This window comes from Phyllostomus discolor, chromosome 2, assembly GCF_004126475.2.
Source record: "Phyllostomus discolor isolate MPI-MPIP mPhyDis1 chromosome 2, mPhyDis1.pri.v3, whole genome shotgun sequence".
Lineage (NCBI taxonomy): Eukaryota > Metazoa > Chordata > Mammalia > Chiroptera > Phyllostomidae > Phyllostomus > Phyllostomus discolor.
In genome coordinates, this window is record NC_040904.2 from 71528094 (window position 1) to 71555864 (window position 27771).

At 32.4% G+C, this 27771-nt stretch overlaps 1 protein-coding gene across 3 annotated transcripts in view; it reads left to right on the plus strand.

Annotated features, from left to right (window-relative positions):
- Positions 1-27771, plus strand: part of CADM2 (cell adhesion molecule 2) — a 1092572-nt gene that overhangs the window by 113082 nt on the left and 951719 nt on the right. The gene's annotated exons all lie outside the window — the stretch shown is intronic.

Here is a 27771-nt window from a genome sequence, read left to right on the forward strand (position 1 = left end):
TCAGACACACCCTGCCATTTACAGAATATTTTTAGTACAAAGCAATTTATTTTAGTTTTGTACTTAATATCTCCACAGAGATATTGTAAGAATTAATGAGATATATATATGCAATATATTCCTTGTACAGTGCCTTATACATAGAGGTAATTTAATATTGGCTACTCTAATTATTTTTCATCTTCTATAATTAAAATAGGAAAATAACAAAACTACTTATTTACAATACTTTGAAGGACATTACATTTAGACTAAAATAGTCATTGTTCTCCATAGCATTGGCATCTATAATATATAAAGGGTTACTAACTTCTAAATATTTTTATAGCCTCCAGGAATATCCAACAGGTAATCAGTATGCCTCTACTTACACGATTTTTTTAAACTGAGTATGTTCATCTGATCCATTCTTGATCCTAGGGTAGCAGTTTATTATTCTAAGATATTTGATATTGTTAGTTGACTTCTGGTGGAAGCTGAGGGAAGGAAACATAAAATAAATAGACCTGTTTTAAATACTGACTGCTGAAAGTAATCACTTGTGAAGGTTTTAAAAACTCCCATGCCCTGGTCCTACTTGCATGGTTTCAGAATAAAATGGACACAGTTAATTCTTAGTCTCCAGGTTTTTTAAAGTTCATATATAATTCTAATGTGCAACTCTAGTTGAGAATCTCTGGTGCAGATATGCTATTGAATTCATTGTTGGCAAATGCTATAAATGAACAGAATATATTGACAGATTTCTTAAACAGATGAAACTCTAGCCCTGTCAACAACTTGCATGTGAGTACACTTATTATGCACAAACACACTCACCCATGAAATCTAAGGAAATATTTGGTAAAATCCAAACAACATATTTGCAGTGAAAAAATATCTAAACAACAGCAGAAAAAGTCATTTAAGGTTAATTATTCATTAGACACTCATCACTTTCAGAAACGTTTCATTGTTATAGGATCTTCCAATTGGTCAATGTGGTGTTACAGTCCCTTCATTAAAAAATGTTTTATGCCATCCTCAGTCTTATACAAATTTAGGGTATGCATCAGGACAGTCATAAAAATTATTAAATAAATGATTTTATAAGGATATATAAATATATATATTTTATTTATTTCTATTTAAATATAAAATAAAAATTTCAAGAGTTAATATCATTTATGATTTGAATATAATTTCTTCATTGTTAACACATCTTACAATGTTTATAATTCTCCATACATACTGTTCAAAGTTGAGCAGGGTATAGCTGCTTGTTACAAATAAACAAGGTGCAAAAAATTTGCCATAATTTGATCAAAAGACAAATTAGGCCATATTAATATAGTAACTTGTAACGTAAGCCTTATAATACAAAACATTGAATCCCCCATTTGTTTCATAGTCACATCTTGTTTCTAGAAGACTAATGATTAGCAGGTGTCTTGAATGTGGATTCAGAAGGCCGAAGGCTTTTATTGCAGAAGGCTTTTTTCCTAGTACATTCACATTTTACTGAGAATGTTTTTGTTGTTGTTGTTAATGACATTTTTACTGGAGGATTTTTTTCTCCAAAGTAGATATTAGACATTTTTTCAGAAGCCTTCTGACTATTAAGATTTAAACAGATTCATTAGTCTTAAATTGGTGCAGCAAGAAAATTCTTACAGAATCTTTGAATGACATTATCATAGTCTCTGTCTCTCTGCCTCTTTCCCATATGTGTGGACACACATGTGTGTAAACTCTGGGCAGAATTGTTAATGGGCTGTCAGTTTTATAAAGTACAAAATTGGTTTGTTCAGGTAAACAATCAATTTATTATAGATTTAGCAGATGGGAATAAGCAAAAATAGTCACATAAATAATTTTTAGACTAACATGAAGAGAAACACCACTAATAGATGAATATATGTGTGTACATGTTGATATGAGTATAAAGAGTTCTGTGGAGGTGTGTGTGTGTATACATATATATATGAATGAAACTACTTACAAGTGCATACACTCACCCAATTTTGAAATCTTTTTTATGTACGTAGTTACTAAGAGTTCTTTTTTGTTAAAATAATTTTAAAAATAATACAGATTTTTTCATCTTATGATGGATGGATTTAGAATAGAATCTTATTCCATTCTTGTTTAAATTTTTATTAACTGGTATTTTATGTACTTAGTATATAAAAATAAGGATAAAATAAAAAAACAATTAAAATGCTACATTTCTATAAAGTTTAACAGAGTCACTTTAGAAAAGAAAATGAGAAAAAATAGGTCTAGGATATCAGATAACAATTCATTTTTCTGTGATTTTTTTCTCTTTAAATATTGCAATTCATTGATAAAGCATGACAGTAGACACTAGGGAGTAAACAAAATAAGTCAAATAAATGCTGCATTCCTGATGCCAATGAGAAACATGTGGTTCAGCTTTTACTTTATTTGTAGGCTAATTATTGTCAACGGGAAACAAAGTATGAACCCACAAATATATAGACAGTTAAAGGGTGAGCCAGAGGTAAAAGTCAGTCCTTTCCCTTCATATCTCACAATGTTACTTTAAAGATTTTTTATTTATTTATTTTTAGAGAGGGAAGGTAGGGAGATAGAGAGAGAGAGAGAGAGAGAGAGAGAGAGAGAGAGAGAGAAACATCAATGTGAGGTTGCTGGGGGTTATGGCCTGCAACCCAGGAATGTACCCTGGCTGGGAATCGAACCTGGGACACTTTGGTTCCCGGCCTGCACTCTATCCACTGAGCTACGCCAGCCAGGGCTCACAATGTTACTTTAGTTTCAGTAACTCTATTTCAGGCAGACTGATTTCCTTTGTCACCTTCCCAGGGATTCTGAGTCAATGTGTATGATACATTTTTGTACTCGGTGAGCTTTAATTGGTGCCAAAAGTAAATATTAGTTTATTCTTGTGTAAAACATCCTGAAATATATTCCAACCATAAAAATTAAGAAAAATTTACTTTGTAGTCATCTTGTGGTAAATGAAACTGTTTTGTTTAACAAACATTTAAAACATGTGTTTTTGTTCAAATCAATCATTGAAAACAATGATCATTCCCATAATCCTATTTTGCTGAATTTAAAGCAAGGGTACAAATCCCAGCCTTTAGATATTACAATGTTCATTTTTATTTTGTATTGAAATATCCTTTAATGTAAACATATTTTTAGGAAAGTAATGTTAAAAGTATTGATTGAACAAAGCATTATTTTATTTTATACCTATTAACAATTTAGAAAAAATAATTTTATCATGATAAATAATATCCTCAATCATACAGCAGGCAACATAAGATTAAATGTGAAATGTAATGGAAATGTAAGTCCATTTCAACAATACAAGTGTGCTCTTACTCCTATCTTTGAACATTTTTGGAGGATAAAGCTAATGCACAATTACATAAAAGGTATAAGAGTTTTAAATATTAAAAAAGGAAGAAAAATGCTCTTTATTTGTGGATGCTCTGATAACATCAAATTCCAAGAAAATCAATGAACAAACTATTAGAATTAATAAGAGGATCCATCAAGGTGGATAGATACAAGCTTAATATCCTCAAATCAATACCATTACTTTGTATCAACAATAACTAGTTAAAACATAATAGAAAAATAACCCCATCAAAAGTAGCAATACATGAGAATACATTTATCAGAGAAATGCATAAAAGTTTACTGAGCCAATAACAGTAACTGAAGAGTTAACTATTCATCTCTAATAATAATAACAAAGACTCACCACCAGAAATGATGGATACTTGCACCTAAAATGTTGATTTGAAAATGAACATTTCTAAGTTATATCATACTTTCTCACTGAATTTCATATCAATGTAAGGAGCGTAATTACTGGAAATTATGTCCATCCAGTATTGTGTGTGTAGAGTGTGCATGTATATCTGTCCAGAAGATATCCAGCCATGTAATATGAAAAAGAGGCATTTATTGCAGAAGATACAAGATACAAGAAACATTGTACATAGAATGATGACTTCTCAGTCCTTTTCAAAGTATGCACCTTGAACCTCACACAGTTCTCTCAATTGCTATCAGCTGTCCTGACATATTTTTCTGAATCTCACTGACAGCCTAAAATCTCTTCCCTTTCAAAGGTGATTTTATTTTTGGGAAAAGCCAGAAAGTCACAGGACACCAAATTTTGCCTGTAGAGGGGCTGAGTTACCTGGGTGATTAGATATTTTGCCAAAAAACTCTGCACAAGATGTAATTCATGAGTGGGTGTGTTGTCTTGATGAAGCTGCCAAACACCAGCTGCCCATAGCTGCAGCCTTCTATGAAGAGTTTCCATGGAGGAATGTTCAACCTTGATGCAAAATTTGATGCAGATTCATTGTTCTACTGACTCAGGCATTTTGGAAGTCAGCTATACTCATGGCAATACCACCAGTGCCTCTGGCTCAGTCATTTTAAATCTGAGGGCTATACAGTACACATGCTCACTCAGTGGTGTCTACTACCCCTCAGTGACTAGTACAGTGAAGTCTTCATTGTTCCTGCATGTACATTCCAGTCCACTCTCCTTGGCTGCCAGGTTACATTGATGTTGCAAAAAGTGTTCTCATTATATTAACAATGGTTGGATTTTTCTGGACAGACTGCATACACACACACTACACACTGTGTGTGTAGTCTGTAGTCTATACATATAAATGTGGTCAGTATTTTTTATTATCAAAATAAAGATTAGACTTAGTTTATGCAACATTTAGTAAGAAATAATTAGCTTGCCATTAAAGATAAAGCAGTACAGATATCTCACGAAGTTTGGTATATTTTCTTTCAGTCTATTCAAGGACATATCTGGGTAGCCATAGCTTATAGCCTGTGAACAAGTCACAGTTGACAGTCCTTATAATTTAAATGAAGAGGGAGGAGAGTTTTCATTATCGTCACTAGGGAGGGCTTTCTTTAGTACTTTATTCTTTCAATCCAAATGTTAGTAGTACCTCCTACTGTATCTCGGGCACATTGCTGAAGCTGTGAAAAATATAAATACACACATACACACATATATATTATCTAATATATAGATATAAAGATAAAGTGTATATAATGTAATATATATAATATAGGATACAGTATGGTTTACTAGTATGTGGTATGGGCATGAAGTAGGTTTTTTAAATTATATTTTCATTGCTTGTTGATTTGCTTAGCTGCATTAGTTCCCTCCCTTCATAATCATACAGTGTATTTGATAACAGCAGTGTTAAAAAATCTTTGGGTATAACATTTTTCATAAGAAAAAAACATTTCAGGGAGTAGAAGACACTAGAGAGCAGAAAGTACCAGTTTATAACTTACACACAGTTGTGTGTGGCTTACATACACACACACAGAGGTGCATGCATGCCCATGCAGGCATGTAGACATATCCAGACCTCTTCCCAAAGTGCAACTGGTTTCCAAACTTCTAGTCAGTTCCTATTTAATATCTAATTTTTAAAAGCAAAATAAATCTTGCATAGTTGGCACTATTCTTTAATATTCTATAATTAAAATTTTTGGGAAAAACTCACAAATACTATATTTGTAAAGCACTGCAGACCTATGCAAACCAAAACAAAAATAATTTTAAAAAATTACACTAAAATTTTCCATAATTAATTTTGCTATTATTTATTGTACCAGTAATTAAGCCTGGGTTTTAAAAATCATTTTTATATGTATTCTTACCTGAACAGATTTTAAAGAAATTAAAATATTTTATTTTTAATAAAGCAGAAATAATTAAATAAAATCAATAAAATTGAATATCAATTTCAAATTATTTTATATTTAAAATATTTTATTTAAATCTCTTAATTATTTAAAAAGCTCTTAAATGATATAGTGAGGTAATTAACTTAGTAATTAATATAAAGGTAAAAACAATATTTTAAGTTTAAGAAGTATATAAGTACATTATCTTATTACTTTTCAGAGTTTTTTTAAAGACTTTATTTATTTATCTTTAGAGAGTGGGGAAGAGAGGGAGGAAGAGAGGGAGAGAAACATCAGTGTGTAATTGCCTCTTGCACTCCCTCCAACCCAGGACCTGGCCCACAACCCAGGCATGTGCCCTGACTGGGAATTGAACTGGCAACCCTTTGGTTCACAGGCCAGTGCTCAATCCACTGAGCCACACCAGCTAGGGCTACTTTTCAGGTTTTGAAATCTCAGAACATCAGTTTAAATCTGACAACTATAGAGGATTACTTGAACATAAAAATTCAGAAAATACTCATCTCAAATAACAGTTTTATGGAGTTGTTTTAAAATTAAATTTTTAATTTTAAAAATTTAATTTTAATTTTTTTAATTTTTAATTTAATTTTAAATAATAGCTACAAATCATGTCAAAATAGATACTTAAGTATGATATTCACTTTAATTTTGCTGTAAATAGGTTTACTATTGGATTGTTGGTTACTTTGGGCTATTTTGATTTATATCTAGGAATCATTTAGGAAGTGAGGTATCTAAAATTTAAAATTTTTAATCATCTAATAAGTGCATAAACAAGAGGAAGTTGAATAAGTAACACAGTGGTTAGAAATCTCTTGATCTAATTTTAATTCCTAATGTATTTATAATCATAATTTACAAATAACTTTAATAATATATTACTAAATAATTCTCTTTTTAATATAACTGCAATACTTATAAAAATCAAACTTTAAAATGTTTCATAACTTCTAAAGTAAAATTAATTCATTTCTGAGACATGGAGAATACATATATTTCTATCAAACTGCAATAAGATTTTGATGGAAATTAAATAGAATTTTCTTGACTAATAATTTAAATAGTATTTAAATATCTTAAGTCAAATTCTCTCTAATTTAGGATATGTTTTCTTAATTTATCTCCAATGATTCAATTCAACAAAATCAAAATAAACGATTTGGTGCAGTAAGTAGCAAACAACGCGCATTTTAAAATTATAGAACTGTGACATACTAAATGTCAAAATCATAGGCACACATGAGGTGGCCTAAGTCTTAGAGGTGATCAAACTTGTATATTTTAAATAAAACATCCAGGTTTGGATTATAGAATAAGATAAAATTGTGAAATCTGAATCATGAGTTAGAATGAAAGAAAAGTAGTATGTTACAAACTTTCAGTGGGCTCTCCTTTTAGTTGGCTTTGAAAAGAAATTAATCAAGTACCTTTGGGACAAACAGAATTGTATTTGAAGTGGACTACTTTATTAATATTTTCAAATGGAATAATGATTTTTTTAAGAAAAATAGTCTATTGTCTGAAAATGAGGAGTTCTACCTTGACAAGCAGAATGTCTTAAAATAAACACTGGGGGTGTATTAAAACTCGTTAGAAAATGCTTGGAAAAAATTTCCTGTTTCACTTGACAGCTCACTCTAACACATTAGCAGCTTCCTCCTGGGTGTTGGAATTAATTCTGCCACAAATATACTTAGTACGTTTTAGGTCCCCTCCTGAGTAGGTTTCCACACTTCTTTCTTCAATTTATTGCTACTTTTCTATGTCTTTTGCTGTGTAAGATAAATGATGAGATATAGATGAAAAATGGTTGACTTTGGGTAGTTGACATAATCTGTTCAATTGTGTTTGGTACAGGTGCTTCTTTTATCCAAGGAATTCTCAGAGCCTCTTTGCCTTTGAGAACCTTGCTCCAGGAAACACATTTGTATCAATTATTAATGTATTTTGTTTTCAGAACAAGATGGAGTTGGACTGATACTGCTGCTGTCACTCATTCTCCAAAGAGCACTTTGTTTTGTACCACTAAAAGTTATGACTTTGAGATATTTTTAAAAGAGGAATATTGGAAGTGGGCATATTCTAAAGATGGACAAGCTACATGATTCTGACACAGGCTTTCTTCCTTTTTTGTTTATGTTTTTGCTCAAGAATGAGCAAATGATTAACTTTTCCCTTGTGATTATCTATACTCTTTCCTGATAGCATTTTTTGACTTATATTTTAGAGAAGACGAATAACATTGTACACACAAAAAATGAAATACTTTCGTATATTTTACATAGAACTCTACAATTTGCAGTTGCTCAATAGAGCTATATATTTCCATAGGGTCTGTAATCATAGTCACCATTTTTCTTATCTTGCCTCTTTTTGGACTCACTTTGTTCATAAAGGAGAAGGGCTACTGTTCTTTGAGATAGTTTCCTAACTAAAGAAGCATTAGAGAAATAAGTTTTAGAGAAATAAGTTTAGAAGCATTGGTCATACTGGCAATAATGTATATTTGATTGCTCATTGATCAGACTGGACTGCAATATATAGTTTAATCTTTCTGCCTTCCTTGCTGACTGATGGAATAATAGATGATGGCTGCTCTCCTAGCAAGACAGAGTACACATTCTGCTGGTTTAATTGAAATCATCTTCTTAGAATTTAACAGACAACATACACATTTTCTCTTCACCAGCATACCTCATGTGTTGTATGTCACTGGCTGGTTGTGTTTTCAAACTTATACTTATGTATCACAGTATCTATAGAATATAATAAAATGAGAATTAGGAAGGTTAGCCTTATTTCTACAGACATAGACATTAAAAATAATGTCACATCACACAACAGGGGTTGTAAGTTTGTTTCTAATAGTTGTATTTTTTCTTTAATTTGCAAATTAGTAAACTAATTTATCATGGACATACCCAGTACAATGATGGCTTTCATCTGAAGTATTGTTACTTGATGATTCTTTCTGAGTAATTTATATTTAATTTTGGGATTTAAAATTTATTTCATATAGATATACAGAATGGAATCAGAAGCTCTCATGGACACAGACAACAGTGGTGATTATTTGGGGGAAGGGGTTGGTAGATGTGGAAAAGAGTATAAAGACAGTAAGTGGTAGTAGAAAAATACAATAAAAATACAATAAATTCAATGAAAATATACCCTTTGAAAAAAGAAAATATTATAATTTTATTTTACAAGTTAGACTGTTTCATTTCAAAACATACTGGGGTGAATTTCATTCCAATTTAAAATTATTTTAATTAGCTCTTGATAATCAAAGTTTAATATTAACTAACTTTTTCTCTTTTTAAAATCATTTTTATTTCTGGTCTTTAGATTTCTCATTTGTAAAATAGCAGATTGAAAAGAAAATCCCAAGTGTACCTTCATGCTGTAAACTTCCTTCCTTATAACCGTGCTCATCAGCTGTGTCGAGCCCACAAGAAACATCTGTCTTCTCAAAGGATGGTTTCAATGCATGCGAAAATTATTTTCCAGCCTCTTCAAAATCCAAATTTGCCCAATATCAAATGAATAAAAACTGACATTAAGGGTTTGCTGATACTCATCCTTCTGTTCATGAGCAGGTAACTTAGCCACAGAATATATGTCTAATTCATTCTTGCTATCTTCACAAAATAATTATTTGCTTATCAATCCACTGGAGTTGTGAATACCACATAATTAATGCAGAACTTTACCTGTTCTATATTTGGTTTATATAAATAAATACAATTATTTACTATTAACAATAATGTTATTTTCCTTAAAACTTAACCAATTACTGAGCACTTACCTATGTAACATATGGCCTTCCAAGGGGTGAGCAAATTAGCTGCGAAACTATCAGCTTTGTTTTGCCCTCTTTGAAGTTTCTTTTGAGTGAGTGTTTATGAACGGAATGACAGTGGGACTAGGCAGTAAACAAAAAAACAGAGTAAAATACTACAATACATTAAAAAAAAAACTCTATGGGCCATAGAGTAACTGACAGGCCACTTGAGACAGTGAAGTCTGTCTGGGAGGGAAGCTCTGAAGAGGTGACTTCCATTATCTCTTACTGAATGCTGTGCTTTGAAGGTCTTGTCACTGTCTCTGAAGCTCACAGGTATGACAGTGGAGTTATCAGGTTTGGGCCATGTCAATGTTTTTCAGCCTTTTTATTGCTTGATAGACTGTAGCAGCTGTTCCTAAAGCTGGCTAATCATTAGAGACTTTGGGTGGAGCAAAACTAATGGACGCCCCTCAGCTAGGAATGGAACACTGGAATCTGCATTTTAAAAACTTCTCTAAGTGGTATGATAATCAACCATATTTGGGAATTTTTGGCAGTTCAACATGTTGAATGAGATTTTGCCTTTCTAACCCAGCACTGCCAGTCTTTTCATTCTCTCCTCCTACTAGGAATAAACACCCTCTCCCCAACGCACACATACAGTAGTGATGCACATACACTGATACGTGTGCACCATCTCCAGGCTGTTATGTTCTCTTCTGACTGTATCGCCATCCCAGCAAAAACACCTTTCTCTTCATCCCCTGCTGTATGATTTTACACTTTATAGGACTTCGCTGCTTCTCTGAGGAAGTGTCATTGTCCCTTCAAAGTCCAGGTAATTGTTACCTACTTTTTGATGTCTCATATGGTGGCACTTGCAATTCCTTCTTAATACAACCTCCTTACTGCAACCTGCTTCGTTAACGGGGTTTAGTGATCAGCCATCAGAGTTACAAAATAAAAATAATATAAAATGTTCCAATTTCTAAAATAATTTAATTCACCATTTTTACATCATCTGTTTTAGATAGATTGTTTCCTTGATAGTTTACTGAAATTAAGATACCCTATGGGATCTCCTATTCTCATGTATTCATCATATGTTGAATTGTTGAATCTTTTTTTCTAAAGTAGTAGTACCTACCTTTGTATTACTTGTCTTCAGGATAACAGGTCTATAATTCACACTTTATTTTGCACTATACTATTTCTACAGCATTGTTTTGGTAACAAGCACCACCAGTATATTCTAAAAATCAACCTCATATAAAGTCCAAAGTTGCATCCCAGGTTCCATCCTAATCCAGTTAAGCTGCATTTGATAAATAGGTTTATTTATTTCAAGGTATACAAATTTGCAAATACAGTCATACCTTAGTACTTGTTGGCTTTAGAACTCGCCAAACCTGGAACTCATTACATTCTGATGAGACAGTATGTTTTAACACTTGGTACTTGCTTGCCACTTGCCGCATTTGGCTAGATCTTGTATGAGTCACGAGGCCACCCTGCAAGAGAAAATGCTTCATTAGTTGTTGCATGCTCTCCACTTGTTGGAGCAAATTAACGACATGTACCATGGTACCACTGTATTCTGTAAACTTCCTTAACCTAGTTTCGCTTTGAGATATATATTATAGATTAAGCCATTCATTCTTACATCATTTTATATTTGTTCTTTGTTGTATATCATGTTTTGTCTTACTTCATTCACTTCCTTGAGATGTTGGTGCTACAGGGAGATTTGTTCTTTTCATCATAGTGCTATATTAATATTATTTGGAATTTTAAGGTAAGGTATTAATCATTTCATCTAGGTTAGTATATAACAAAGCTTAGAAAAGTGTTTATATAAACATTGCATTCCCTTTTTAATTGATGTACTGACATATATATATTTAAATTTTATCAATTGATTGCATTTATTTAACTGAATTTTCTTAACAGCAATTGCTATCTGAATTTTCATTAAATATTCATAAAAGTATTCCTGCTTTGTAGGAAAAGGCAACTAATATTACTGTGGTTGCCTGTAGTAGTTCTGAAGCAATGCACACCTGATTCAATGTGTGTGTGCACGCATGTATGTATGTGTGTGTGTTTTTGTTAGTATATTAAACATTTTGAGTCCAGGGATATACTGCAAGAGGAACAAAAAGTGTTGGCTTTTGAGTATACTGTGAAGCATTAGTTTCTAATCTATTTATCCTAAGAGTTTTAACAGCAACCCTTATTTCATTTATGCTTTATAGATTATATTCATAATTCTTTTTAATGAAAAATTTGAAAAGAGAGAGAGAGTCCCCTAGTGGTTTTACCCAGAGAAGTGGGAACACTGTGACATCTGGCAGCACTGCGGGCCACTGCAGTTTATGTAGCTATTGTTACCTGTAGAGAAGTGCCCTTAATGCCCAATCACAAGAGGTTCTTCTTTCTTTTGTTTGTCTTTGCAGGCTTGTCAATTGAGTTCCATTTGCATTTACCATCTTTTTCAGGTGTTTGTGTCAAATGATTATTTCCCATCTAGGGAGACCATTTTCTGCATTGTGGAAAAATTTAGTCTAAGCTGCCTTTTATTTTTGAATGCCTATTTGCATTGTTTCTCAGGAAATTTAGTTACTGGAATTTTCAATAAAATGAAAAGTAAATGTAATGAATGTGGGCCGTTTTGTGTACAAAGCATTGTGCTATGGTTAGGGACTATTTATTTAATAATTTTACTATCAAATATCCTCTTGAGAGGTATGTGTGTATGTGTATTTCCTTCTCTTCTTTTTTTTGGTGGGGAGGAGGGTTAATTGTGGCTAGCAAACTACCAGAGGAAAACTAAATTATAAAATCCCAAGAAAAAAATAGTTCTTTTGTCTTCCTACATATTATTTTTAAAGTATACTTTAGGGAATAATTCTCATGGATAGATAATAAGCATGCCTCAATTATAATATTTTCCTGGCAGCTTTAACAGTGGAGAAATTGTGGTGAGAATATGTTATTACACATCAGTTCCTTCCCTAAACAATACTAAGCTGGTGTTCATCACTCTGTCAATCAGTTTATCTATCCTATCACATACTCATTTACCATGGCCCCGCACTAAGGGTCAGAAAATACACACTAATGAGCTACAGGAGCCTCGGGGACAGCAGCACTGTACTCTGACAAAGTTGAGGCTGAATAAGTTACAGGATCAGTACACCTCACTTTGAGAGCTCCATCTGTTACGTCAAATCTGAAGGTTGAAATTTAAACTGGGAAACACAAAATTAGGGTTTAAACATTGAGGAAATAAGAAATAATCTTGATGGCCTATTTAGTCAGAAAACACGTTGAAAATAATACTTACCAGTAGTTCCTCAGGCACTGTGTGATCTTAGTCATGGCTACAATCTCCCACACAATCTCTGATGTAATGGCATTTGGGGGACCATTCACACAAGTGGTCAGAGTAAAATGACTCTCTAATCACAAATATCTAAAACATTTGAGAACATCTACAAGATACAGGATATATGCTTCAAGGAAATTTTGTTTTTAGTTAGTAGCACTTGTGGAAAGAAATCTGTGTGGAGACTTTAACTTACTGTACCACATCATTTTCTGAAGATTGTCTTATGGTAATGAATCACTTTCATGTATGCTAGACTCAAACCAGTGATTGGAGTAATGGAATCTTTGTCTCATCAATCTCACAAACCATTTAGTCCCCATTTCAAGAGCAGTTTTAAGTCTATTTCTAAATGTGTATTCTATTTTTATATTATGCCAATCAAATATGCTCTCAAAGGAAAACTGAGTGAATGGCTCAATTATGGCCATTGGTGCCTTTCCCCTTGATTTCAGGACTATTGCTTCTGAATTACTGTGGGCAAAACTTGGATGCTCCCCATGGGGAAAAATAATGGAAGAGAAAGGAGAAAAAAGATTTGATACTGTAGATTTAGAGTTGAGTATTTAGTTTAAATCTTTGTTCCCTTGACTGTCATTATGTTATTATAATAATTCATTTGTGATTTGCCTACAATTGTAGGGCATTATATTTTTTCACTTGAACATTAAAATAGTTGTCTCTGCCAAAAATTTCATATTTTTGGCAAAATAAGCACACATATAGTTTTTGCATTAAATATGTATATCTGTGCTAATGGAAATGTGATGCTGTAAATGAGAATAATATACTCAACAATTTTTCAGGGAGTCAGGACACTTAAGAATAATATAAACATGGAATATTTCACTGTTAGTTGTTTTAAACCTTATAGTAATTACCAACATTTTCCTTTGATTATGATTTTTAGCTAAATGTTGGAAAGTCAATCCTTAATTACCATATTTATAAAGCAGGACAACAAAACCCCTGAAATTTATTTATAAAAATTTGTATATTTATTCTTACATGTTTAAACTTCAGTCATTTTCAAAATTCTCTCCTTTGATGCAATACACCTATTGAAATGTTTTTTTTCCACTGCTCAAAACAGTTTTTGATCTCATCAATTTTGGTGCCTTTTAGTGCTTCTGCCATTTTTGTTTCACCTCTTCCACATTGGCAAAACATTTCCACTTGAGGAGTTTTTTCATCAGGGAAAAAAATAAATTGCTCAGTGTGAAAGATTAGGTGAATAGGGAGCATGGGGCACAGTGCGGGGGGTCATTCATTGGGGTGGAATGGGTTGTCAAAAGCTACTGAACAGTTCAGTGGGCAGGTGTGCTTATAAATCACCCATTATGAAATGGGCAAACATGTTGAAAGAGTTTTCAACAATTTTAGTGAAGCCAAATGCAGCCTCTCACAACAACACCAGCTGGTACACTGATACAGATAGGCTTCTAGAACACTCACCTAGCAGGAGAAGCCTTCACTACAAGAGGCCTTCCCCCCTGTACTTTGACTTTCTGTATTCACTATTTGTAAGTTGCACTATAATTACTGCCTATAAACTGAAGTTATTACAAAGAAATAGATTATCAGCCATGCCTTTGACAAATTATAGTTCTGTGAAGCCTGGGAGTAAGTTACATGAATGTGTAAGCTACATATCATTTCTCTTATTGACCAGACATGCGCACCATTGGTACTGTTTTATTTATTTTTTGCGTATTGTGTATGAATAAACTGATAAGATCATCTTAAACATGATGATGGGCTGGTATAACCTGGGCTTGTGCTGCTGTTTTCTGAGGGTCTAGGACTCGAGTTTGTACCATCATCCTTTTTTTTATTGAATTTAATAATTGCATACTTATAATAATATTCTAATGTAATCATATTACAATCATTATTTTCTGTTCAACTTTTTAAAAATGATCATTTTTTCATTTTAGATATGCAGAATTTTTTCAAAAAGTATTTATTGTACATAAATTTTCAAAATGTGTTAAAAACTGACATTTTTACTATATTTTTTATTATATACTCCCTCTGATTTTATCTAGGCACTGTTCTTTTCTTTCCCCATCTAAGCAGGGCCCTTTATTTCAAATTATGGTGATTGTGTAACCTAAAATTATTGATTTTTTCAACATATGCCAAAATAGCTTAATGTAAACTGTGAACAAACTAGAGTAAATCAGTGTGAATTCTTCTTGTATTCATTTAACACAACTTCCACATATGCAGCTTGGCTGTACTTTTCATCAAATTATTCTCCTGGAAAGATTAGATTCTATTCCTCTAGGTTGTCTGGAACCATGTGATAGTGCATTAAATGGGAAAATTAGTTTTATCTGTTACCTTTTAAACACTTCAAGCTAAGGAAAACTAAATTTCTAACTTTCTTTGGAAGGGTTTCAGATTTCAAATTAAAAAAAAAAACATTTCTATACTAGCAGGAAAAATACTTTTCAGTATATCCTGAACTAACAAATGAAATAAGGTTAAATTTAAAAAGAAATGAAGTGTACTACTCCCTGCAACTGTTAGTAAATGCCTAAGACTAATACTCCTAAGGTATGGTTTAGGAAGGAAATGTAGTTTAGTTCGGAATGTTTTGAATATATTTATAAACAATGGCATCCTAAATGGTTCTTAAAAGAAGATGGACTAGAATGGTTCTCTAAAGTTAATTATCAGGAATATAACATTTTCTGGATGGACTAAATAAATTAGCATCTGACTTAATATGGTAATTTTATAATTGGACAGTTTCTTTATTATGAGTTTTCAGAAGAATATATTTTCATTTTGTGAGGGGCTCTGACTTTTGTGATAGTATAGTGTAATAGTTAATAACATGGAACTGAGTTGTACTGCCTTGATTCCAACTCTGTCCCTTCCACTGAACACTGTGATCCTCAGCAGGCTGCTAAAGAGCTCTGTGCCTCAGTGTCACCATGTGTCAGAGTGGAGATATTTTTAGTATCAGCTTCATAAGGTTTCTATTTAAATGATTTGTATGGCAATTAGCCTAGAATAAGCTCTCTAAAAGAATGTCAAATAATTAAACAAATATTAAAATATTTTCTAGAAGTTTTTTTGCTTATGAAATAGAAAGCATATGCATTTATAAAGTTTTAAGAATAAAGTATATGTGGCAGGGTCGCAGGAGAAGGGAAGTAGGTAAGAAGGAGGGAAGGAAGGGAACAGGAGGAAAGGAACAAAGGGGAGGAAGAGAGAGGAGGATAGGAGGGAGGGAAAGTAAGGAAGAGATTTGCCTTAGATACAGTGGCCAGGACAAGTTCTTATAAAATGTCACAGAGAAGACATGCTATTTTTTGTGTAACTAAATTTCTTGTGGAGTAAATTTTGCTCATCATATAGGAATGGAAAAACCTAAGTAGAAATTTCCAGTGATGCCCCCAGATTATATCCTGTCAATGACAGGATCCCTATGTTCAACTCTGTACTCTCTTAAATATATATATAAAATCTCAAAGATTCATTAAAATGTTTTCCCATAAAATACCTTTAGGTGGTCTTGAGTTTGTCTCATTGTAGTGAATATAAAATCATGTGTATATATTTTTTAAGATCTTTAAATGGGGACAATAAGTATGTTTTTCTTAAAAAAGGATGGATAATTAAATACAAATTATAACATTTGTAAAAGTACAGGTGAATTGAACCTAGAGCCTGCATTTAACTCAAAAAGACAAAACAAGAGAATCAAACCTTTTTTATGTATTACATATGATTCTTTGTAAAAACTGCTGACTTATGGTCTTTTTTAGAGCAAAGAGATATGTTTAATTAGAAACCATAACTCTATGAATAACTTCATTTTCTGGTGATTTTTAATAGCCATAGTCAGGGAGCATGGGGTTAAATTTTCTCCTATACAATAACAATATTATATAAATATATGAAATAATACACTATAATAAAATGTTATTTTTCATGGCATCATTTTCAAACAAAAATATATCACAATCTGTAAGAGGTCAATCAGTACCTAAAGTAGACAATCTTTAATTTTACATCTGATGATTATTTTCAAATAATCTTAATTGTTATGAGAAAATTAAAATATTCTTTTCTCAGATATTATAAAGCAATATTAAATACAAATTTATCCTTTCACAACTGTCAGAGTTTTTTCCCCTGAAAACTGAACAATTTGTAACTCCAAAAGGAAATATCTTAGAAAGATTAATCTATTTTGTGTCCTTTAGTTTGTTAATAGCTTTCACTTATTAAATATTCTCTGATGAGACATTATTGCTCTCACTATCCAGTCCCCTATTTTACAGGCCCTGTTTCACAGGTATTTGGAGAGATCTAAGTGAAAAATAAGCTCAGTGAATGGCTGTTCAATTAGGGTGTAAAACCTTTCTAAGTGCCATTTCAAAAAGTCAGACTATATACTTGATAGAACTTGGAGGAGGTCATGTGCTAAAGAATTACTCAAAATGATTTAATTCATTCATTTCAGAGATTACAGTGTCTGCTCTTCTATTGACGCACAGAGGATTTATGTATTCAACACCCATGAACACTGTTAGATTTTTTTTCCCCATAAAACAGAAATACATGTAAAAGAAACAGTCTCTTTTCTGGCTTAGTGTGTAACCCCTTTCCTTTCTAGAGCTATGCAAAAACTTGAATTTAGGCAAAAATTTTAAATGTCCATGATAAGGAAATTTAAATTAATGACAGATTTACTTTAGAGGGATCTCTTTGTGATTTAAATTATTCTTAAAATGATTGCCTTACAAATAAAGATATTTTTTCTGAATTCAATTATTTATGACTAATTTTTCATGATACTTACTGTATCATTACAAGACATTGGAACCTTGAAATTGATAAGAAATATATTATAATGGAAATATAATATATAATTGAAAACTTGAAAACTCCCCTTGCCCTTGTTTAAACATCGAAAATAAAACTTTCCCCTCATGTTAGACTATAGTTTAATTGTATCTAACTTCTTAATTCCAGGTGGCTTTAGTGTACAGAATAATTAAGACACTGGTGGCAATGTGTCCAAAATAATTTATCTGAGTCATTGATTGCAAATGCAAAATGTATGGGTATTTTTGGTGAGCTACTGGATGTGTTACTTGAGATTTACAATAAAGACCTGGGTGCACTCTGTGATTTGTCTCTGGGAAAGGCAGACACAACATGCCAGTGTTCTCCAGACCTAGGGTGAGTCAGGATGGGGGATAACATACAGTATTTCTGTAGGCTATCCTTCTCTGTCATGCTTTGATAAATTTATAAAAATATATAATATGATTGGAAACAGAGATCACTTCTTTAGTTACCCAAATCATGACTTATTTTTTGCAATACACATAAAGTATATTGCAAATATTAATTTGCATGATGGGTATAAATGACAGCCACAATTAAATAATTGATTTTTTAAAATTTTATTTTAATCATTGTTCAAATACAGTTTTCTTTCCTCCACTCCCATTCCAGCCTGCCCAACCATCCCTCCCACTTCCTTCCCATTACCAGCCCCCCTAGTTTTTGTCCATGTGTCCTTTAAATTTGTTCCTATAAAAATAATTGATTTAAATAATGCATTAAAATAAAACTAAAGCATAGCTGTTATTACGCTTTTGCTGAAAACTCTCTAATAGATCACCATTTCATTCAAAGCAAAAGCCAGTTTCCTTACAATGGCCTATAGTACTTCAAGTGAAATATAATGAAAATTGCATAAATAATTATACATCCTCTAGTGATTATATTAATAAAGACAAAAAGAAACAGGTAAAATTATGCTTAATAATATACATTATTTAAACCAATATATCCAAAGTATCATTATAATATAATCAATATTTAAAATCTATTAGTTATTTTATATTTTCATACTCATCTTTGAAATCCAGTGGATAATTTTATACTTACAGCTTCTCTAAATCTGTATGCTGTTTTACATGGGAATACTTGTTAGATTTCATAAAATGCACCATTAAAAGAGCAGATTTACTTAGTCAAGATGTTTTAAAATGCACTTTAAAATTTTCCCATTAGCTGATTTGATTGTGGGGGGAAAAATCCTAGTAATATCTGGATACAAAAATGGCAAGTGTTTCAGTTTTAACATATAAATCAATGGAAATTATGTAAAATAAAAATTCATCCCCTCGGTTGCATTAGGTACATATAAAGTGCTGGATGGCCACTTGTTGCCAGTGGTGACCAAAGAGCACAGTGCAGCATTATTGACTATGGCTTCAGTTATCACATTATCAGTCTGACGTAATTTTCTACTTCTCCCTTTCTGACTTTTCTCCAGGCACATTGGCTGTTTCCCTCTCCCCTAAACCTTCCTCCCCAGCCCCACATTCTTTCCTGCCTTGGGGCCTGTGCACTGTCTGTTTCACATGCTTTTCCTCCAGATATCGACGTGGCTAACTCCCACAACACTTTTCAAATCTTTGCTCAAATCTCAAAATCTCAATGGGGCTTACTGGACCCTGCTGAGGAAGAATCACTCTCCAGCTCTATATTAATCCTACTCTCATCTTTTTCTCCTTGGAACTTATCTCTTGCCAACATTCTCAATGATTTACTCTTTTTTTTTTCTAATGCTGATTGTTTAATTTATTTCTTCTTTAAATAGGATATAAGCTTTAAGATGACAGTGATTTTTATCATGTTTTTCCACTAACATATAACAAGCGGCTGGAATAGTGTCCAGTACATATTTGATGTTCAGTAAGCTTTTGTCAAATTAATAATTAAATAGCTTTCTACAGTTTGGGTTTACAAACTGAAGAGTAGAATATGGTCCCTATAGAAAAGAAACTGTTTCATGATAATTCTGTTTAAGTCAGCCAGCCATGTCCGTCACTAAACATCTCTTGCAAAGAAAAGCGTTCGGGAGCATTGGAGAGCTAGCCAGGAGACTTAATTTCTGTTCTCTGCTCTATGGCTTTGTAACCTCAGGTAAGCCGTGTCACAGTTCCAGGATTGAGATTTTCATTCTGTATACTATAAGAAAAATGGAACAAGCATCACTGAGTTTTCTTCCCTTTCTAAAAAAATCCTACTCAGAGCTACTCCTCTCAAACAATAGTTCCAAAAAGTTTGAATAAATCCATCCTCTGGGAGCAAAATGCAATTTAGTGTAGCTCAGTGAGCAACCTGATGCTGTACCTATTTGCAGTGCTCTGCACTCCAGAGAGCACCGTAAAAGCAGAGCCCATAACGGGGAAACAATGAACAAATAAATGAGAGGAAATTGGCATGGCCAATATTGGAGACAAAGACTAGGGAGCTTATGATGGTGAAGAGCTCCTATATTGGGAGATGAGGGTGTAAAACACACTAAAAGATGTTTCATTCAGTGTTCATGTTCAAGCATTTTTTTAATACATATTACTGTTGGAGCCAATAGAAATTTAGCAAAGCCTGGAAATTATATAACTTAAAATGTTATAGGTTATCTTAAATAATAAGTTTTGTATGCCATGGAAGATGTGAAAATAATTACCTGCAATTAGAGATCTTTTAGTTAAGAAAGGGACAGTTGAAATGGTAATATAAGACAGAGTGTACAAATTTATTTATGAAACATACACATCTTAATAACATTCCAGAGAGGTAGGGGAAGTTATTCATTACAGAAAAGGTAAACTTCATTTGAGGGATGTTGTCAGAGTTGTTTAACTTGTATCTATGTTACATTTACTTAACATTTCCAGTTTGCATTGTTAATGTTGTTTTACTTTCTCCCTAATGTGGTAGTAAACACTAGATGTATAACATTTTAGAAGTTAGAGACTAAAACTAAATCTGTTTTATAATTATAGCACATATTCTTTCCAATATGTGTGCATATGTATATATATACACACACACATATATTATGTTTTGCATGTACTTGCTTATAATTTTAGTCATAATATAGTATAAACTATGCAAGGAAACTAGTAAAAGGTGAGTTTTCTCATATTTTGTTTGATAAAGGGTGATGATTCCATATTTGAAAATATATGGAGAAAAATAGTGATGATAGATTAAATCAAAGTTACTAATGTGAAAAGTGTTTATTGTTATAAAGCTCAAATTAGTTGGCTTTTAAAATTCTTTTAGCAAGATTCTTGCTAAAACTGTAAATTCCATTATTACTAGTGAGGACTAATCAAACAATGAAGTACCCATTTAATAGTTAATATTACCTATATTACTAGGACTATCCATTAGGTTAAGTCTGTTTGTAACAGCTATAGGTTTTCAGTACAGATTAGAAGTCAGGTTAGCATTTCTTAAATATGAAAACTCTTGCATCCATCTCCTCTCTGTAGTAAGCCAAGGTTGGGACTTGAGAAAAAATGCATTTCTTTTTTTTAGCACCTTTTTTAAAAGATTTTATTTATTTATTTTTAGAGAGGGAAGGGAGGGAGATAGAGAGAGAGAGAGAGAAACATCAATGTGTGGTTGCTGGGAGTTATGGCTTGCAACCCAGGCATGTACCCTGGCTGGGAATCGAACCTGCAACACTTTGGTTCCCAGCCCGTGCTCAATCCACTGAGCTACACCAGCCAGGGCTAGTACATTTTTTTTTAAAGATTTTATTCACTCATTTGTAGAGAGGAAAGGGAGGGAGAAAGAGAGAGAGAAATATCAATGTGTGGTTGCTGGGGGTCATGGCCTGCAACCCAGGCATGTACCCTGACTGGGAGTCAAACCTGTGACACTGGTTTGCAGACCACGTTCAATACACTGAGCTACGCCAGCCAGGGCTGAAAAAATGTATTTCTAAGATTTGGCAGTTATTCTCAGGACAATTGTATATTTGATGCCATTATTATCGTTGGTGTTATTTTTGTTTTCATTTGTTGATTTTTAGAGTGAAATAGGAAGTGGGAGGAGGAGAGAGATAGAAGAGAGAACGATTTGTTGTTGCACTTATTTATGCAATAATTGGTTACTCTTTATTATGGGTTCTAATTTCTAAAATGAGCTAAATTTTAATATATTAGTATTCATATGGAAATGCAAATTAAATAGGTTCTTTTTAATGTACAGCTAACATTACTTAGCCAAGTGTGGCTTTTCCATATACATAAGGTATCCTTAGAATTGAGGATTTTAAAGCCATGTTGGAAGTGACTCTCATTTTACAAAAGGAATCATTATTTTTTGGGGGAGAGATGTCACATTAGAACATAGCAAGTTAATTTTCTTGCTAAATTCAACTCAACTATTGAGTTAAAATTTAATAAATTCTTGAGAGCTTATGACATGCCAGCAGTATTTTTCCAGATACCCCTTTAGATAATGACACACCGAGGCACTGTTGCAAAAGAAAGCATGTTAGAATGGATTTGAATCTGAATGATAATATTTGCAGTGCTTAACAGTAAAGAGGCAGGGTACGTTATTTAATTAGTGTGAAAAAATTTTAAAGTGTTTCATAGCATAGTTTTTAGAAGAAAAAGTCAAGATTTTCATCAGTTGTCCATCTCTGGTGGGGGATTGTTGATGATGGGAAATGGGGCTACACTGGTGTGGGCACAGGAAGTGAATGGGATATGTCTGTACCTTTGCCTCAATTTTACGGTGAACTTCAAATTTGCTGGGAAGTCTGAGAAACTGTCACAAACCAGAGGAGCCTAAGGCTATTATGATGACTAAATGTAATGTGATACCATAGATGGGGGCCTGGAACATAAAAAAGACATGGGAAAAGTCAATGAGGCCTGAATAACCTATCAGGTTTGGCTAATAATGTATGGATACTAGTCTGTTGTATGTAACGTGTGCTACAGTGACTTAAGATGTCAACAGTAGGGAAAGCTGGGTGTTGAGTATAAGTGGACTTTCTGAAGGGTCTTTGAAATGTTGCTGTAAATCTAAAACTGTGCTAATATAAAAAGTTATTTAAATATATGGAAAAAATCAATATTCTTTAGGTTTTATAAAGGTTTAAATAGTTACTTTGTGGCAAGTACCTTTCTGATGCTCTCCTTGAATGATCTCATTTAATCATCACATAAAACCTGTGGGGCAGGTTCTTTTATTGTTCTCTCAAATATGAGAAAATTAAGGCACTGAGAAGTTCACTTCTTCACATTAGTGATGCAGCCATAAATTTTGTGGTTGTTATTGTTCACAGTTACTTGTTTTCATGTTTGTTGGAGCAAAAGATCAGGCAGTATTTGCTACAGTAATTTCTGTCAAAGGTTCTAGCCATAAAAACTTCAGTTCACCTAAAGGGACATTCCCTATGAAGGTGACTGATTTTGCCCTTCACATCCACTTTATAGTATTTAAGAACAACCAAAGAACAACCAGTTTAACCTTCTTTCTCTTATGCTTATTCTTCTTGAGTGTAGTGTAAGTCTTCTCCTTTGTCTTAACAACCAGGATTTTAAATTAGGAAATTTGATTTTAGCCACTAAGATACTAGCTACCAAACTACAAAAAAAAATTGAAATAGATATGAATTTTATAATATATGGTATATGTTTCATATAAAATGCACCAATCAAAACTCCTCGGGTAATCAAATTTAAAACTCTGATTAATGCTTCTGTTAAAGAAAGCTAGAGGACATCTCAGGATCATTAATTGATCCAAGAGTTCTTTACCTAGAGGTTATCCATTGCATCTGGCCATGGTCAAAAGTAATTAAAAATTGTTGCCATGTGTTCAGTGATTATTATAGAAATTCATTTGTAATATCCTGTATCACGAAGCATTTTATTATAATAGAGACTCTTTTATTGGAAACAGTGACTATGGTTTTAGTTGTAAGAGATAATTATGAGATAAACTTTCAGTTTTTCTCTGACTACTAAAAATTATCTTTGGGGACCAACATTGTTTCAAGATATCTTTATTTTTTTAAATTCTGTTTTTATGATAGGATGTTCAGCCCTATCATAATTGTTATGTTCAGGTACTAAATTGTTTATTTCTTGCCATCTTCTGCGTCACCTAACAATCATGAGTGATTCATTTTAATATGGTAATGACTATATATCAACATTTGTGAATTAAATTGTAAAGTCTCCATTGATTTATTTTACAAATATACATTACATAATTATCATTTCTTTAACCCACCCCTAGATCTCCATTGTAAAATTATCTAATAATCTCTCATTAAATATTTTTAAAATTTTAAATAGATTTTGAAATCATTCCTCAAGAAGAAATGAGATTAAATATTTAATTCAGTTTTGACACAAAATTGTGTATTTTTTTGCCAATTGCTATGCTACAGTTGTGTGACTATAAAAGCAACTTATTTTTAAATGGAAGTTCATATTAAGCCAAATTACATACAAAATACTATTTTTTTTAGTAAACCACAACTAAGATATTTAATGTTACATGATGTGTATTTTATTTTTTTGCAGAAGTAAAATCTAGGTTTCATGTTTGGTATACACAAACACTCCCAAGAAAAATAATTACCTTTATAACTTTTGTTCTCTTTACTGTTTTCACTGTTTAACTTTTAAATGCAGATTTATGTGCATCATTTTTTTATAAAATATGTATGGAAATATGGCTTTCATGTAGGAAGGGATAAATGCCTGGTAGATGTTCTTTAAGCATTTTTAGCTTTTTTTGTGTTGCTTCCTCTTTAAAATAATCCTATTTTTAAAAGTTGTCTTGTAGAAAGGAACAGAACATTCATATTTAGTAGTCAACCAATAGTGATTGCTTTGTGTTTTTTGATTATCTCAGAAAACAAATCATATTGTGCTACATGGCATTAATACAAATAAACTGTTCCTGCCACAGCTAAAAGGTAATGAATGTGATAGGGATCACCCACCAGCTTTTCAGAGCTAAGAAGAGCAAAACAAAGATGTGCAGTTTTGGATTAACACAGCATCTTGTATATTACATTTGTATATAGTTATGTATAAAGCTGGAGTAAGGACACTTTTGTAGCATTACATCATTAATGTAAAGCTTTGCAGGAATCATTGAAACAAAGAGCATTCATGAGCAGATTTCTTATCTGCAGAAACCCCAGAAACTATCTCCCAATTTTACATTCATAATTTTCATTCACAAGAACCTAGTGAATAGATTTTCTCTGCAATCCTTCATTATTGTTTTTTTTTTCTTCTTCTTAAAATGAGCCTTTACAATCTATTAGGAAAGATATAGCCCTTTTCCCTCTTGGGTTTGTTCAAGTCCATGTAGGGCATCACCTAATGATGTTTTCAACATTGTTTTTTCTCTCTGATCAAAGGCTTTCCTCCATTGTTATTCTTTCTGTAGGGCTTTAAAAATAAACTTTAGGACCTTGGCTGGTATGACTCACTGGATTGAGTGCCCGCCTGGGAACCAGAGGATCGCCACTGTGATTCCCAGTCAGGGCACATGCTTGGGTTTTGGGCCAAATTCCCAGTAGGTGGCTCATGAGAGGCAACCACATATTGATGTTTCTCTCCCTCTATTTTTCACTCCTTTGCCCTCTCTAAAAATAAATAAATAAAATATTTAAAAAATAAAATTTAGGTACTCTGCATTTCTGCAGTGTCTAACATAACACAGAAATGTTAACAATGTATTTTGCATCATTGTGTTATAACCATCTACATAAAAAAGTGAATGTTCTGTGTGGTCTGATTTTACCACAGTTGTTCCTGTTTAATGGTCTTCTGCTATTGATAACTAAGAAAATGCAGTGATTTCAAATAGGTTAAGTGTAAATTAGATTATTAGATACAACTTAAGTTATAGTCTTCAAATATACAATCCTTAATGATAACTAATATTTTGTAAACCTAGATATTTCTATGAAATAGTAGAAATATAAGTATATGAAAATATCAAATTTCAAAACATAATAAAATAAAGTAGTTTTAATGCACATACATATTATACTATTTTATGTGCAACAGACATCTACCTAAATATGCTGGGGTACTTTGTGGAAATGCAGCATCATCACTAGTCTTAGGAAATATAATTTTAATTTCTATATCTCCTCTTTTCTTATTTTTGTGCTATAAACGCCAAAATAGTGTATTGTACGTCATAGCCTCCAGATGATAAGATTGTCACTATATTTAAATATCTTCTAAATTTATTTATATTTTTATATAAAGGCTTACTTTTCTAAATAATAACCTTTTAGAGAATACAGTAAGCCACAGACTCAAAAAGACCATCATCATTCTAACAGAAGCTGTTCAGACATGTAAATCGAAGAACCTTGAAGAATTCACATGATTCATTTTGATTCTTTGATACACCAATGGCAAAAATATATATATATTACAAAAAAAATGTAGGGGTAATTGTAACTATTGGGAAGTCAAGAAAGAAACTTTAAAATATACCAAACAAATGTCATTCTATTTTTGTGAAATCATATGAGGATTTTTAAATGCCTGGAAAGGGAATGTGACATCAGGTACATCAGTTAACTTCCTCATTAGTCTGTCCCATAGCTGATCAGACTAATGGTTATGATCTTATATATAACATAGATAGGAAGATGGCTTACCTTTAGAAATTTTATTGTATGCCTTTTAACTACTATTTTATATGAATATTTCACTGTGCGGCACTTGAACAAACCATGGATTCATACTTGGTCAAAACTCTGGCAAATGCATACCCTTTCTGTTTAGATGAGGTGTCAAAGTGATTTAAATGCTGAAAGAGCAGTAGGACTTCAAAGTAGTCAAATACTATCTTCAAGTCAGGCTATTCCAATCAATGATACTGATTCAGTTATCATTTATATCAGCAAGATTATACATCATATAATCACAGTGATGAACATCTCGATTCAGGATTGTCAATAGAAATTATAATGGATTTAATGTTACCTCAGTTTTCTTTCTCAGTTGAATGTAACAAATACCCAAAATATATGTATATGGACTATATCCCATTATCAGTGCTGTTTCTTTTATGCTGGAGGCAAATTCAAATGAAAAAGGGAGGTGTTTTTATTGTATGTTTGAATTTAAAAACTCTCAAATGACCACAGACTTGTTCACTCCAAATGTATCTACTTAATTTTCATACTTATCTCTACTATATATCACTTTGCCCAAGGTTTTTAGTGATATATTTTTAAAAAAAAACCTTAACATACTTTACTTCCATAATAAACTACTATCATAAAATAATTTTTATAATATTTGAAAAAAATATATATATATTTTTAAATGTTGTATTTTATCTTTATGGTAATACTATTTAAGTAAAATCTGGGACTCTGTATTATGTGTGTAGGATATAGAAATTAAAAATATTTCCTAATGAGGAAAAGTGAAAAGTTTCTGAACTTAAGGAGTCTGAGGCACTACCTACATTTTATTTTTTTTTAATTTTTAAAAGATTTTATTTATTTATTTTTAGAGAGGGAAGGGAGGAAGATAGAGAGAGAGAGAGAGAGAGAGAGACATCAATGTGCGGTTGCTGGGGTTTATGGCCTGCAACCCAGGCATGTATCTTGGCTGGGAATCGAACCTGGGACACTTTGGTTCCCAGCCCGCGCTCAATCCACTGAGCTATGCCAGCCAGGGCTCCTACATTTTATTTTACAAGTGATATTAACATACCATAATTCTGATAATCTTAAAAATGTTATAGAAGTTTGTATTTCCTTCATCAAAAATTACAATACGATGTATATCATGTTGGGTGAAAATGTCCATGATGTTGACCGAATCGTGTTTTATTTTAGGTTCGTTTTCTATCTAATCATTTACTTCTCTGTTAAGTTGGTTAACTGTTGCGTTGGACAGACAAGAGTGTAATCAACTAGCTACTTACTGTCTGTGGGCAAGTTTCAGTGTTTCCTGGGTCCAGTTCACTTCTGTCTAAAATTCCAGTG